Below are 14,132 nucleotides of genomic sequence, written 5' to 3'. Positions count from 1 at the left end.
GTGCATTGCCGTATGACATTGAAATTGCCGTATTTCTCCAACTCGTGTTGTGGAATGGTATATTAATGATAAATGCTATAATAATATTAAGATAACAGTTAAAATTGTATTTAACAGTGTAATTCAACTCTTATACAATCTAAGATGCATGCAAATTATTTCGTATTACAAACTAAAGAGCATAGATCTACCTAACATTTCTAAACTATTACTTTGAGATAAGTAAAATATATTTTACTTAAAGATAAGTAATATATATGAATATACAACCTATATTATTACGCTTCATAATATCAATAATAATAATAATAAGAGGTTTTACTTATAATATAAAGTTTGTTATAATATTATATGAAATCGTAATTTATCCAATAATTTTAAAAAATTAGTGAATTGTATTTATTAATGTTGTTAACTATGTTTCACATTTTTTTAATATGTTTGACATTTAAAAATTTTCAACTTCCGTTAAATATAGTTCCTTATTAACTATGGTAAATCATGATCAACTATGGTCAATCATGATCAACCATGGTTAACCATGGTCAACCACGGCTAATCTTGGGCGACCCTGATTAACCATGATCATCCATGAGCATTCATAGTCAACCAAGGTCAACGATGGCCAACCAAGATTAAGGATGGTCAACCAATGTCATCCATGGTCAACCATGGTCAACCACAATCAACCAAGATTAATATGGTTAGAATGGTCAAACATGGTCAACCAAGGTCAACCATTACCAACCCTAGGTCAACAATGAACAAACATGATCAACCAGAATGGTTGAACGAGATCTCTTTGGTTAGAATGGTTGAACATGGTGAACTGAGATCAAGCATGGATAACCAAGATCATCCATGGTCAACCATGGTCAACCAAGATCAAGATGGTTTGACTGGTAAAACATGGTCAACGAAGGTCAACCATGGTATACCATGGTCAACCATGATGGTCAATCAAGATCTATATTGCTACAGTGGTCGAAAACCATGATGGTCAATCAAGATCTATATTGCTACAATGGTTGAATATGGTCAACGAAGATCAACCATGGTAATCATGCTTAACCATGATCAATCACAAACAATTGTGGTCAACCATGGTCGAATATGGTCAACGAAGATCGACCAAGATCAACTGTGGTCAACAATGGTCAACCATGATCAACCAAGATGAACATGGTTAGAATGGTTGAATATGGTTAACTAAGGTCAATCATGATCACCCATGTTATCCATGGTCTACCATGATCAACACTTATTAACTATGATCAACCATGATCCACCATAATGGTCAATCAAGACGTCTATGGATAGAATGATCAAGCATGGTCAACCACGGTATGTATGGTTAACAATGGTCAACCAATGTGAATATGCTACCATCAACAATTGTCAACCATGGTCAACCATTATCTACCATAGTTGAATATGGTCAACCTTATTTGAATAAGGTCAGTCATGATCAACATTGGTTGAATATCATCAACCATGGTCAGTTATGGTCAATCCCGATCAAGTTCTCTATGTTGAATATGGTCAACCAAGATCAACCATGGCCAACCATTATCAACCATGGTCAATAATGATCAAACATAGCCATCTTTGGCCAACCATAGTCAATCTAGAATATTTCATGCTCTACTACCTCCTACTAGCCAAACATACTCAACCATGGTTAGAAAGGTCTAACATGGTCAACCAAGTTATCTATGGTTGAATATGGTCAACCATAATGGTCAATCAAAATCTTTATGGTCAATTATGGTCATTAATGATCAACCCTCTTCAGGGATGATCTACCCTAACATTAAGATTAGTGTAACCTTAACCATGATGAATTTTGTCAACCTTAATCAATCTCATTAACCATTATAAAAAGATAGCCAACCATAATTAATAAATCCATTCTACATGCATTGATTGTAGTTAACACAAAAACATGTACTAATTATATATGAACATAAATAAAATGAATATATATATTGAGAATATATTTCAATTCTAAAATTATGATTAAGTAAAAAACTAAAATTATTAAATATTAAAATAATTAATAAAATGAAAATTTACCATAATTTATCAAATAATAATTAATCATTTATAAATAATAATTAATAAATTATGTGTATGTCTAAACATAAATAAATAGATAATAAAGTAATTGCTATTAAAATGTTATACTTCATTTTATAAAATAATACGAAAATATTTAAATTTCAAAATTAAAATGAGATTAAGTTATATAATAATTAATCATTTATGGGTATGTCTAAAGATAAATAAATAGATAATAAAGTAATTGCTATTAAAATTCATTTTATAATATAATAAAAATTATTTCAATTTTAAAATTAAATGAGATTAAGTTATATAATAATTAATCATTTATGTGTATGTCTAAACATAAATAAATTGATAATAAAGTAATTGCGATTAAAATGTTATACCTCATTTTATATATAAATTTTAAAATTAAAATGAAATCAAGCTATATAATATATTGGATTAACTTAAATATTAAGATTCTCTTTCAATTTTATAATAAATAAAACAAATAATAAATAAAAAAGTAAATCCACGTATGAAACCGACTGCGAAATCCCCGAGTATTGAAAATAAATGAGTACCGCAGACAAGTGGAAATGAAGAATGAATATTGCAGACAGGTAGAGATGGAGCTCCAAAATATTCCGGCCTCCCATGGTACATAGCATTCTCTTTTTGTCAGTTTGGCATTGATATCTGACACTAGTAATAGAGATGTAGTTCAACAGGCCACTCTGTGATTACAATTTCTGCAACGGAAATCTGACTCGAGTTTTGTAATGGTTGTTTTTGCAGATATATCGTCACGCAGAAGAAACGATGGAGATGACAAACATATCTCGTCCAGTGAGAACAAAGAAGAGATTCCAATTAAAGAAGATTTCGATGAACAGTCCCCGATCGAGCAGGTGGCTCTCACTGTGCCTACAACGGACGATCCAACCATTCCCGTCCTAACTTTCAGGATGTGGTTTCTCGGAATTCTGTCTTGTGTTCTCCTATCGTTTCTAAATCAGTTCTTTTGGTACAGAACGGAACCCCTCACGATTAGTTCAATCGCCGCTCAGATTGCAGTCCTTCCTCTTGGCCGGCTGATGGCAGCAACCGTAACCAAGAAAAAGTTCTTTGCAGGCAGCAAATGGGAGTTCTCGCTGAATCCAGGGCCATTCAATACGAAGGAGCATGTTCTCATCACAATCTTTGCGAATGCAGGGGCAGGAACTGTATATGCAATTCACATTGTCACTATTGTCAAAATTTTCTACAAGAAGAACCTGAGCTTTTTCGTTTCTTTACTCGTTTGCATGACAACCCAGGTTAGGTTTTGGCCATTTGTGCTCGAATTTTCTTCCGAGGTTCGTTAAATTCCCTGATTCTTGCCGTCTGCAATATTTCTTACTGTTTTAGATATGCAGATATTGGGGTATGGATGGGCAGGGGTCTTCAGAAAATATCTAGTGGAACCTGCTGCTATGTGGTGGCCTGCAAACCTTGTTCAGGTTTCTCTGTTCAGGCAAGGACTTTCATTTCATATGATTAGATGAAAATATGGATTATCAAAATATGTTTGATGAATTTGTGTCGTTTCCCAAAAGTATATTAGCCTTCTTCAATCTAACGAAAAGCGTAAATCTGTTTCAATTTTGTTGATTGCAGAGCTCTTCATGAGAAGGAAGAGAGGCCCAAAGGAGGCTTTACACGAAACCAGTTTTTCATGATAGTCCTTATGTGTAGTTTCTCTTATTATGTAATTCCCGGCTATCTGTTTCCCATGGCGACATCCCTGTCATGGATCTGCTGGGCCTTTCCACACTCTGTTCTTGCACAACAATTGGGTTCAGGACTACGTGGCCTCGGCATCGGTGCCATAGGAATAGATTGGTCCGCCATTTCTTCTTACCTGGGAAGCCCTCTGGCCAGTCCTTGGTTTGCAACAGCCAACGTGGCAGTCGGGTTTTTGCTTGTAATGTACGTGATAACGCCATTAACATACTGGTTCAACTTGTATAATGCAAAAACATTCCCAATATTTTCTAGCACTCTGTTCAACTCCTCTGGCGACCCTTACGACGTCTCCGGAATCGTTGATTCAAATTTCCATCTCGACCCCGCGGCTTATGAGAAGTATGGACGAATACATCTTACCACATTCTTTGCTATTACGTATGGCGTTGGGTTCGCTACATTGAGTGCAACAGTGGTTCACGTCCTCCTGTTTCATGGAAAGTATGTTATCAGTCCCTGAGTTCATCAGAATTCAATCGATGCAAAAGCATTAAGAACGACAATAATGGGTTATAATTTGTTGCAGGGAAATTTGGCATCTTAGCCGGTCTGCTCTCAGAGATCGAGAAGTGGATGTGCATACCAGACTAATGAGAAAGTACAAGCAAGTGCCAGAATTCTGGTTCGTTGGAATTCTCGTCGGCACTATAGCTTTAGCTATTTTTGCATGCGAATATTACAACGAACAACTTCAATTGCGATGGTGGGGAGTAATACTGGCATGTGGAATTGCCTTCTTCTTCACATTACCCATCGGAGTGATTTATGCAACTACCAATCAGGTAAGTCTATGCGTCATTCATGCAAACTGACCTTTTGTCTCGTTAACCAAAATCATGTGCAGTAGAATAATATATCATCAATCTTGCATGAAACTAAATCTTGGATTGCGTTGGTCATGGTAGACGCCAGGTCTGAACATCATCACGGAGTACATGATTGGTTATGCTAATCCAGGCAGACCAGTTGCAAACGTTTGCTTCAAAACGTATGGATATATAAGCATGGGGCAAGCCCTGTCATTCTTGCAGGATTTAAAGCTGGGTCATTATATGAAAATCCCTCCTAGAGCAATGTTCTGGGCACAGGTATTTAACGTAAAACTATTCAATCTTGCATCAAACATACCATGTGAGATAGGGAGTTAGAGTTCCAACAATCTAAAATTAGCATCTTCGTGGGGAAGAAATCCTCTAGACCCATTATTTCTTCCCTGTAATTTTTAGTTCAATTTGCGTTCTGGAACTAATTATCCATATAATCTTTGTTGCAGTTTGTGGGCACAGTAATTTCAGGGATTGTGTACATAGGCACAGCGTGGTGGCTCATACATTCCATTAACAATATCTGCGACACTGCTCTATTGCCCCCTGGCAGCCCATGGACTTGTCCAACCGACCGTGTCTTCTATGACGCTTCTGTAATATGGGGATTAGTTGGACCCAGAAGGATTTTTGGAGATCTAGGTGAATATGAAGCGATCAACTGGTTTTTCTTAGCAGGAGCAATAGCTCCAGTAATAGTATGGCTGTTTCACAAGGCATTCCCTGAGAATGAATGGATCAGACTGATTTATATGCCAGTTCTCATTGGAGCAACGGGGATGATGCCCCCTGCAACAGCAGTGAATTATACAAGCTGGATACTCATGGGATTCATTTTCAACTTCGTGCTCTACAGATATAAGAAAGACTGGTGGAAGCGTCGCAACTATGTGATCTCTGGAGCATTCGACGGAGGACTGGCGTTCATGGCAGTTCTTCTCTATTTCTGCTTGGGATACGAAAAAAATATTTCATTGAATTGGTGGGGAGCAAACGTAGACGGTTGTTCCTTGTTGTCCTGACCCAGCTAAAGGCGTTGACATGCCTGGCTGCCCATAACCGAGGCTTTCCAGTAACTGAATTTTCCGTTAGTGGTACATGTTGTTGCTCTGTAGTTAGATGTTCTGTTTTAATAGTTCCTACTCATCAGAAGGTACTAGTCTCGAAGCCGATTTCTTTTCTTCATTCCATTCTGTGTATTGGAAGAAGCCTCTAGATGTTTAAATAAACGAGCGAGGCTTATTGCTTTGCCTTCGTTATATATAATGAATTTTAATTTTGAATATTATATTTATAGTTTGATTTTCATGGCATGGAAATCAGTATGTTTATTTTATTATTTTATACATAATATAAGAAAATGGTTTGTATTAAATAGAGATAATTTTTTGGCCGAGTAGTTTTTAACTAAGAGTGTGGTTCATCGGAAAATGATTTATAGTTTTTCTCATTCTTATGATCTACCTTGCCCCCATAGACTTATGATCTACCTTTTAATAAAATGATGTAAATTATATATATAATATTTATTATTTATATAAAATTCGTAGATTTTCTAATTCATCCATAACTTTATGGAATGGCATGGCATTGGGTTTTATAGTTTTTAAATTGTTATCATAAAATTGTAATATTTAAAAGAGTTGTGTTAAAAAAATAGTTGTTTGAATTTGGCAAAGTATGTTGAATCAATATGTCGAAAGTATTTAAAGACTTAAAACTTATTGTAGTGGATCTTTATCGTAGGGGTTACTTGCAATTGTTTATTTTATCTTAAAAGTGAATATGTTACTTTTGAGAATTGAATTTATATGGAAAGGAGAATTAACACTATATTCATTACCAAGTTATTAATTTTAGCTAAAATGATTTTTTCTTATTATGACTATAAATTATAGGATAGTGTTAATATCTTTTATAGTAATTCTTAGTTAAACCTAGTATGTGTTTACACATTTTAAGAAATATTTGAAGCAAAGGTTTCACTCATGGAGAACACATAACCTTATATGTTTATAACAATGAACCAAAGTCTTACTAAGGGTTTGAACTTTGGTGAGAAGAGTATGAGATCTACCTTCCAACAATTTGATTAAACCACCTCAATTTGGAAATGTGGCCACTATTTGACTAGACAAAAGTTTCATATGTTAGAGTTTCTATGTCTATGTTTCCATAAATTAATATATTTCTAGATCTCATGCCAACAACACGTATTCACTTTCTCGTACTATCACAATTTGAAATTTGAATTGGAAAACACACATTCTCCTAATTCATATTTTTGCTTGTTTGTTCAAAATTTTGGACTAGGAGAATTAAGATTCTCTAGATACTATAGTGATGTGGAGGATGAATTATTTTGTGCTAGCAAACTAAACAATGGATTCTCACCGTGCCATGGGAATGAAAATGACAATCATGATTAGAAAGTATGAAAGTGCATGAATTTTTGCTTGTTTGTTCAAAATTTTGGACTAGGAGAATTAAGATTCTCTAGATACTATAGTGATGTGGAGGATGAATTATTTTGCGCTAGCAAACTAAACAATGGATTCTCACCGTGCCATGGGAATGAAAATGACAATCATGATTAGAAAGTATGAAAGTGCATGAATATATAATTTTCAATTTGTTTGCTTTCCTTTCATTTGAATCTTCTCAGTTGTATTTTTGGTACAAATATTCTCTGTCCACGATCACTTGCATCTAGGTTTCGAACAAGTGTTCTGCAAATTCTATTTTTCGTGATGTCGGTGAGTAAATTTTGTCTCTTAAAAAGATTTTTTTTTAGGGAAGAGTTCCAATAAAAAAAAATCATTCTAAAGGTTTTTATGTATTGTAGTCTATCACTTTTACTTGCAAGTTGGATATAAATGTTGCATACCATTTCTCTCAATGACTTGCAGAGGTTACGAGGCACCCAAAATTTTCATTTTCTTTTTACTAGCTTCAAAATAAGCTCTAATACTACTTTGTCATGTATGTGTAACAACCCATAGTTAAAATATACAACTAATTATATCAATTCTACAATTAATAATCAACAAACACATTGTTGAACTAATTAGCATAGAATTTTCGAAAAACACGAGCATAGATGACTTACCTATAACACCAATATTCTGTACTTGTGATTTCAAAGTTGAACACTATTTGAATCCCGCTAACCACAACAAAGTTTTTGAGGATGAGAATCCACCCAATCATAGGATCAACTGCACATAATCATTCTATAGTTGTCTACCCCCAAGCTGTCAATCAACTACTACTGCCAGAGAATCATTTGTCTCACAACATTATCCTTCCAAATGAATGAATAATTCTTCCCATCCCCGTTTTCATCTCTCAAATAGAAAAAACAATTCTAAAAATAGAAATAGATTGGAAATGGATCCGCATGCACACAATCCATGTGTCAAAATACCAAATTTTATTTATTTGTTTTAAGTTTTATTTAATTCAATATTTTTCTTAACTTAACTCTTTATTATTTTATTCCTTTTTACTTTTTGTTAAATTTACTTATTCTTACTATTTTTATAACTTACTTATATATATATTTATTTAGAACTCTAGTTTATTATTTCTTTTTATTATTATATTTTCTTTGTTATTTATTGTTTTATTTACTTATATATATAATATCATTTCATTTATTATTGTTATTATTATGGGTCATTTCATACTTCCCCCACCTTTAAGGAACTTCATCCAAAATTTAGGTTGAATCATTTAACTCTTTTATTTTATTTTTATTTTGTTATTTATTTCTTCACGTTTTCCCTACACCCTCTACTGAACTTGCATACCAGCAGGCATCGAATGTTTACACATTAACGGTGCAAACCCAAGAATCTTTCTCCTTTTACCTAACTTTCCAAACTAGGCACAAAGCTTCATTGGTCTATAATATAGCCCAAGAGTGGTCCCAAGGTTCTCACCAAGGCTTAAGCCTGAGCTACACCAAGGAAGGAATTTGGTCTGAGTACTCAATGCCTTCGAACATCTCACAAGGCTAGCCCACTCACTCCACACTCACTAAGGTGCATATACCTAGGGATCAAAGTCCTCATGCACCCTCAGGACTTAAACATCCCAATCCAATATCAGAAACTCGACCTCCTCAATATTGTCCCATAACCCTTCGAGGGTTATCCATCAAGAATTATACAAGACAAATGAACCACTCGCATATGTAGTATTAATTGAATATGTCCCCAACTTATATGGTCTTACATATTCTCCCTCGCAAGTATGGGATCCCACGACATCATCAAATAAACTCACATTATCGACACATTTGTAGATTTCCTGTCAATCACCACATCTCAACATGTAGTCAATGCATTAGTTATAATCATAACATCATAGAAAATAATCCATATGCCTATTTGATATTACCATATTCATAATGAAAACTCAACATCATTATCATAACAAAATAAATAACTAAGCAACATATATGCATGACACCAAAACTATATCTAATTACCACATACAATCACAACATAAAACATCTTCATAATATTATATTTCCAACATCTCCATGTTTACATAAGGAATAACTAAAACCTTAACCTCATACATAGTACCATATTATAAAATTTAAACAATAAAACATGATTTAGATGTTTCACAAATTTTTTATTTATTTTCTACAGAGATATTTACCTCACTTCATATATATATATAGTTTTAATAAATACTTTAGAGTGTGGATTTGCATGATGATTAATACGAATCAAGATAAATATGTCAATGGGTCTTCTTAGATGACAACAACAGTTAGAAGACCAACCTTCAAAAGCTAGGTGGGAAATTTAAGTCTAGGTTTTCCAGAAAAAAATATATTGTCATCCATGTTCTCGTGCTTCAGTTCCAAAGCACTTTCCTACTGATTTTCTCTTTTGATGGGAGATTTGTGCCTCGTGATTGGTACATTTTAGATGTGATATGGATGAACATCGTCCCAAATACACAATGGAAACAATCTATATGGATAAAGTCGATAATTATGGACAAAGTAAATGGCTAGCATGGTGGCGAACTAACGGTTTATTTAAATCTTGTATATTCTTTATCTAAATAGTGAGTATGGTGGCTATATAGCAGGGAGTTAAGAAATAAATATCATTTAAAAAAATAATAATAAATTCCACTAGTCTAGTCCAAAAACACTAAATTTTTAAAAATAATTAAAAAAAGGTAAATTTTAATTAAAAATATTAAATATCTCTAATTTTGGTTAAAAATAATAAATACTTTATAGGGTGTAGATTACAAGCACTTTTTCTAGAAAGACATGTTGTAAAAACAAACTTTATACTATATGCATGTTTCTTTTAATCAACCATCATGTACAAATAATATATACATGATTTCTTTAACCAACTATCTTGTATTTGAAGATTTCATCCATACGCAAAAAAATGCTCAAATCTAAGGCACTTGCCAAACATAATATTTTATAGGATAGTTTTAATATATTTGTAACTAAATTGTCCTCCATTAAATTGAAGAGATGTGACTACATCGTCTTAGTCAATTTTTTTCACTCATGACAACCATCAACAATGTTATGGGTTTTATTAAAGAAAAAATATCAAAATTTAGCCATAATAATAAAATTCTAATCTATAATAAGGTCAACATTTGCAAATCAATTTTTCATATGTGATATTTTAATGAAAGGAACAACGATTTAATTGGCCACTAAACTTGAGGAAAACAACATTATATCATCAATTCACACATTACCCACAACTCATTATAAAACTAGATTATATATAACATTGATAACATATTGACCGAGGACCTTAGTGATAGCTCAAATTTTAAAGTGTTCGAAAGAGTGTCGAACCTGAGTGATCGGATAGATCTCGTCTTCCTGATTCTGGTGCCATGAATAGTTCGAAAAACCAATACCTTATGAAGCAGTTATCGCAATTAAAAAAGTCTAGTAAACTGCAATTTATGGACATTTGACCAAGATTAAGCGCTAAACCTTTCCATAAACACCTTTCTTAAAAGTGTGAATTAAGCATGTGGGTAGTATTCAAAAAGTGGACACTGGTATCTAGAGCACCCAAAAGGTGGGAAGCGATATTCCTAAATTTCATGCGATTACCTTTAGCAAGCAACACGTAGCATGGGAAAACTGCTTTTCTCGCGCGCTCTCGACCTGATATCGGTCGTGCAAGATTTCACACGAGATTTTGCAATAGCCTTTCGATTGGATGGGTTACATAGATGGTGGAGATTGTCGAGGTTAGTTGGTAAGCGGATGATGCAATATCCATTGGATCTAGAGAAGTGAGATCAATGGTGTAGATTGAAGCTCTTGATAAAAGGGAAAGTCAAAGAACGATCGAGAGGGGTTGATCGATTGTGGAGATTCCACTAAGTAAACAATCCCATGTGGTTGTTGATTAATACGACCGCCAGCCTTATCTCTAACCGTCGGGATTATACCACGACATATGCATTCTGAACAGGTATTGTAACGACTCACCTCCGACGGTCAGCTTGGCGGAGTAGCTAAACTGAGGCGGATATACTAAGTTTAACTAGAGTTAGGTGAAGTTCATCAAATTTGGTGGAGTATCCTTAAGGGATATTGCTTAAATGCACTCTAGGAGTAGTTTTCATCTAGAGCCAGAGAGTTAGAAAGAGCCATAGAAAGAGAGAGAGTAAAACAAGAGGCTAGCTAGGCTAAATGGAGCCTTTTGAAGCCAATGGAGTAGTGCAGGGAAGCCGAAGAAGTCATCTTCATGGATATTTTCAACCAAGGAGATTTTGGAGCTAAGGGCCATGAGGAGTTGGAGGCAGTTGTAGGAGCTACCAATACTCATTCTCAGCAAACCAACAGTCATTCATGACTGTAATGAGCCTTATGAATCCATTGTAGGGAATTGAAGAAGCATTTGAAGACTTCTAAAGGCCAAGATGCTGCAGGGAAGTTTAAGGAAACCTAGTGCCAATTTTGGAATAAGGCCTAGTTTGGGGATGTAGTGCTCATTTTGAGAAAATGATCAGTCTATTTTCGGTGTCTAATATGTGATGGAGATAGTAGATGAAGTTTTAGTTATAGTTAAATAATTTTGAAGGAATTAGTTCCATCAAGAAGCTCAGGGTAGCTAAGAGAACTAATTGAAGGAATCAAGTCTAAGGGAGCTTAGATCTGTTTGCGGAGTGATGACAACCATGACAGGGATATAGATGGTATTCTAAGCCCATTGGTTCAGTTCAGTAACCTTTGGAGTTAAGTGTGGAACTTGCAAAGAAACTTTGCTATAATCCCAAATAGCCAAGTCAAGATGACAAAAGCTCAAGGAGACGTAGCCCACGATATTCGGGTGAACTCTGAGATTAAATTTGTTCTTATGTGTGGTTGTTTATTTGTTACATTATATGGTTGTTATATGTGCTTAATATCAGCATAAACAAATGTACTTAAAGCACTTAAACAGTTAAAAAAAAACATACACTTGTTTCAAGTATTTAATTCGACAAATGTAATATATAAGCTACATCATTATTTTGTTTAACTAAGTGGGAGGTTCTTGTAAGCATAACATGTTATCAAACCTCCATTTGAGATCAAACATAGACAAGAAGCCACATGAATGGGATGCTTCACCTTCACAAATATTGAAATTTTGGGTTTTACTTTGGTTGAATATTAAATATTTTAAGTATATTATTATTATTATTTTTAAATCAAATTAAAAAAAAAAAAAAAATCTTGAATTCAACATGCACGATTTTGAATATATATAAAACGATCTATTAAATAAATAATTTAACTTCTACATATTTAAAGAGATATTAATCAATCATGAAGAAGATAATCCAAAGGTCCAACATAGTTGAATCATAGCTTTCATACCATATGTAACAACCCATAATTAAAATTTACAAGTAATTATATCAATTATGCAATTAACAATCAATACACAAACTATTCAACTAATTAGCATAGAATTAAGAAAAAAAAAACAAGAAGAAACAACTTACCTGTACCAATGAGATTCCTTACTTGTGATTTCGGAGTTGAACACTATTTAAATCTCGCTAACCGCAATAATTTTTTTGGGGGCGACTCTCCACCCAACCATAGGATCAACTATACATAATATTTTTACAATTTCCACCCACAAGCCCTCAATCAGTTACTACTACCATAGAAGTATTTGTCTCAAGGCACTTTCCTTCCAAAGGAATAAATAATCCTTCTCATCCCCGTTTTCATTCATTAAATAGAACAAATTGTTCCAAAAATGGAAAGGTATTGGAAAGAGATCTGCTTACACACAATCTGTGTGTCAACATGCAAACTTTTATTTCTTTGTTAAATAAGTTTTACTTAATTCAATATTTTTCTTAATTTAACTCTTTCTTATTTTATTCATTTTTACTTTTTGTTAACTTTACTTATTCTCACTATTTTTATACTCTCTCTCTCTCTCTCTCTCTCTCTCTCTCTCTCTCTCTATATATATATATATATATATATATATATATATAGATATAACTTTAGTTTATTATTTACTGTTTTATTTATTTACTATTATTATATTGTTTTATTAATTATAGATTAAAATTAATTATTATTATTATTATTATGGGGCATTAAAGTACCTCTACAAAATTTAAGGTGACCACACTAACAAAAAATTGATTTTCATCTCTCATACATCTTCTCAAACACTTTACATGTAAGTATTTCTTCAAATACTTTATATACAAACAATTAAGTAGTTTTTCTCTTGTAAACATTTTGTCAAACATTTTGTATGAAATCAAACAAGAAACATTGCTCCAATTCCACTTGTAACACATTAATTGAAATATTCCACTCATTCATGTAACTTTTGTTTTGTTTCTTCGAAGTATTTTATCAAATAGTTTGTATTCCAATTGTAATAAAGCACATTTAACATATTTCTTCAAACGCTTTGCATGCAAATAGACATAGATCATTTATAGTGGTACTATCATACAATAAGATTGTTAGGGTTGTTAATTGCGCAAAATAAACAACTAATCACATACACATTAACTTATCAACCTAGGCAGCATCTTGTTATTTCAAGGAAATCAACAAAGTTTATGCATACAATTATGAGAGGCGAATACTAGTTCTATATGAAGTTCCTATGATACTTTAACAATCACTCCTACGTGTTGAAGGTAGATATAATCTATGCGTGCTTTGGAAGCAATCTAAATCTTGTAGTGCTTAGTGAAAAAAATAGAATGTTAGATAATTCATAAAGAAAATAAAAAGAATAAATGTATATTATCTCTCTAATTTAATCAGACTCACACATGTAGAATATAAATCCAATTAAAAGTTACAGTGCCTACGACTGAAATTGATGATGATCGAAAATGATACTTTAAAGTACAATTTCAGATTGCTAATTTAGTTAATAAACAACAAAATAGATTCTAATAACTTGTCAC

At 33.2% G+C, this 14,132-nt stretch overlaps 1 pseudogene; it reads left to right on the top strand.

Moving 5' to 3' along the window:
- The first annotated feature begins 2,678 nt into the window (after nt 1-2,678).
- On the top strand, nt 2,679-5,720 carry LOC149194991 (oligopeptide transporter 7-like; annotated as a pseudogene).
- The last annotated feature ends 8,412 nt before the right edge of the window (nt 5,721-14,132 follow it).

The sequence above is a fragment of the Pinus tabuliformis genome, chromosome 2_2, assembly GCF_031772625.1.
Source record: "Pinus tabuliformis cultivar Carrire ecotype Pingquan chromosome 2_2, CPIR1, whole genome shotgun sequence".
In the NCBI taxonomy this organism is placed as follows: Eukaryota; Viridiplantae; Streptophyta; class Pinopsida; order Pinales; family Pinaceae; genus Pinus; species Pinus tabuliformis.
Note: the sequence above shows the minus strand (reverse complement) of the source record. Positions and strands in the feature narration are given on the sequence as shown.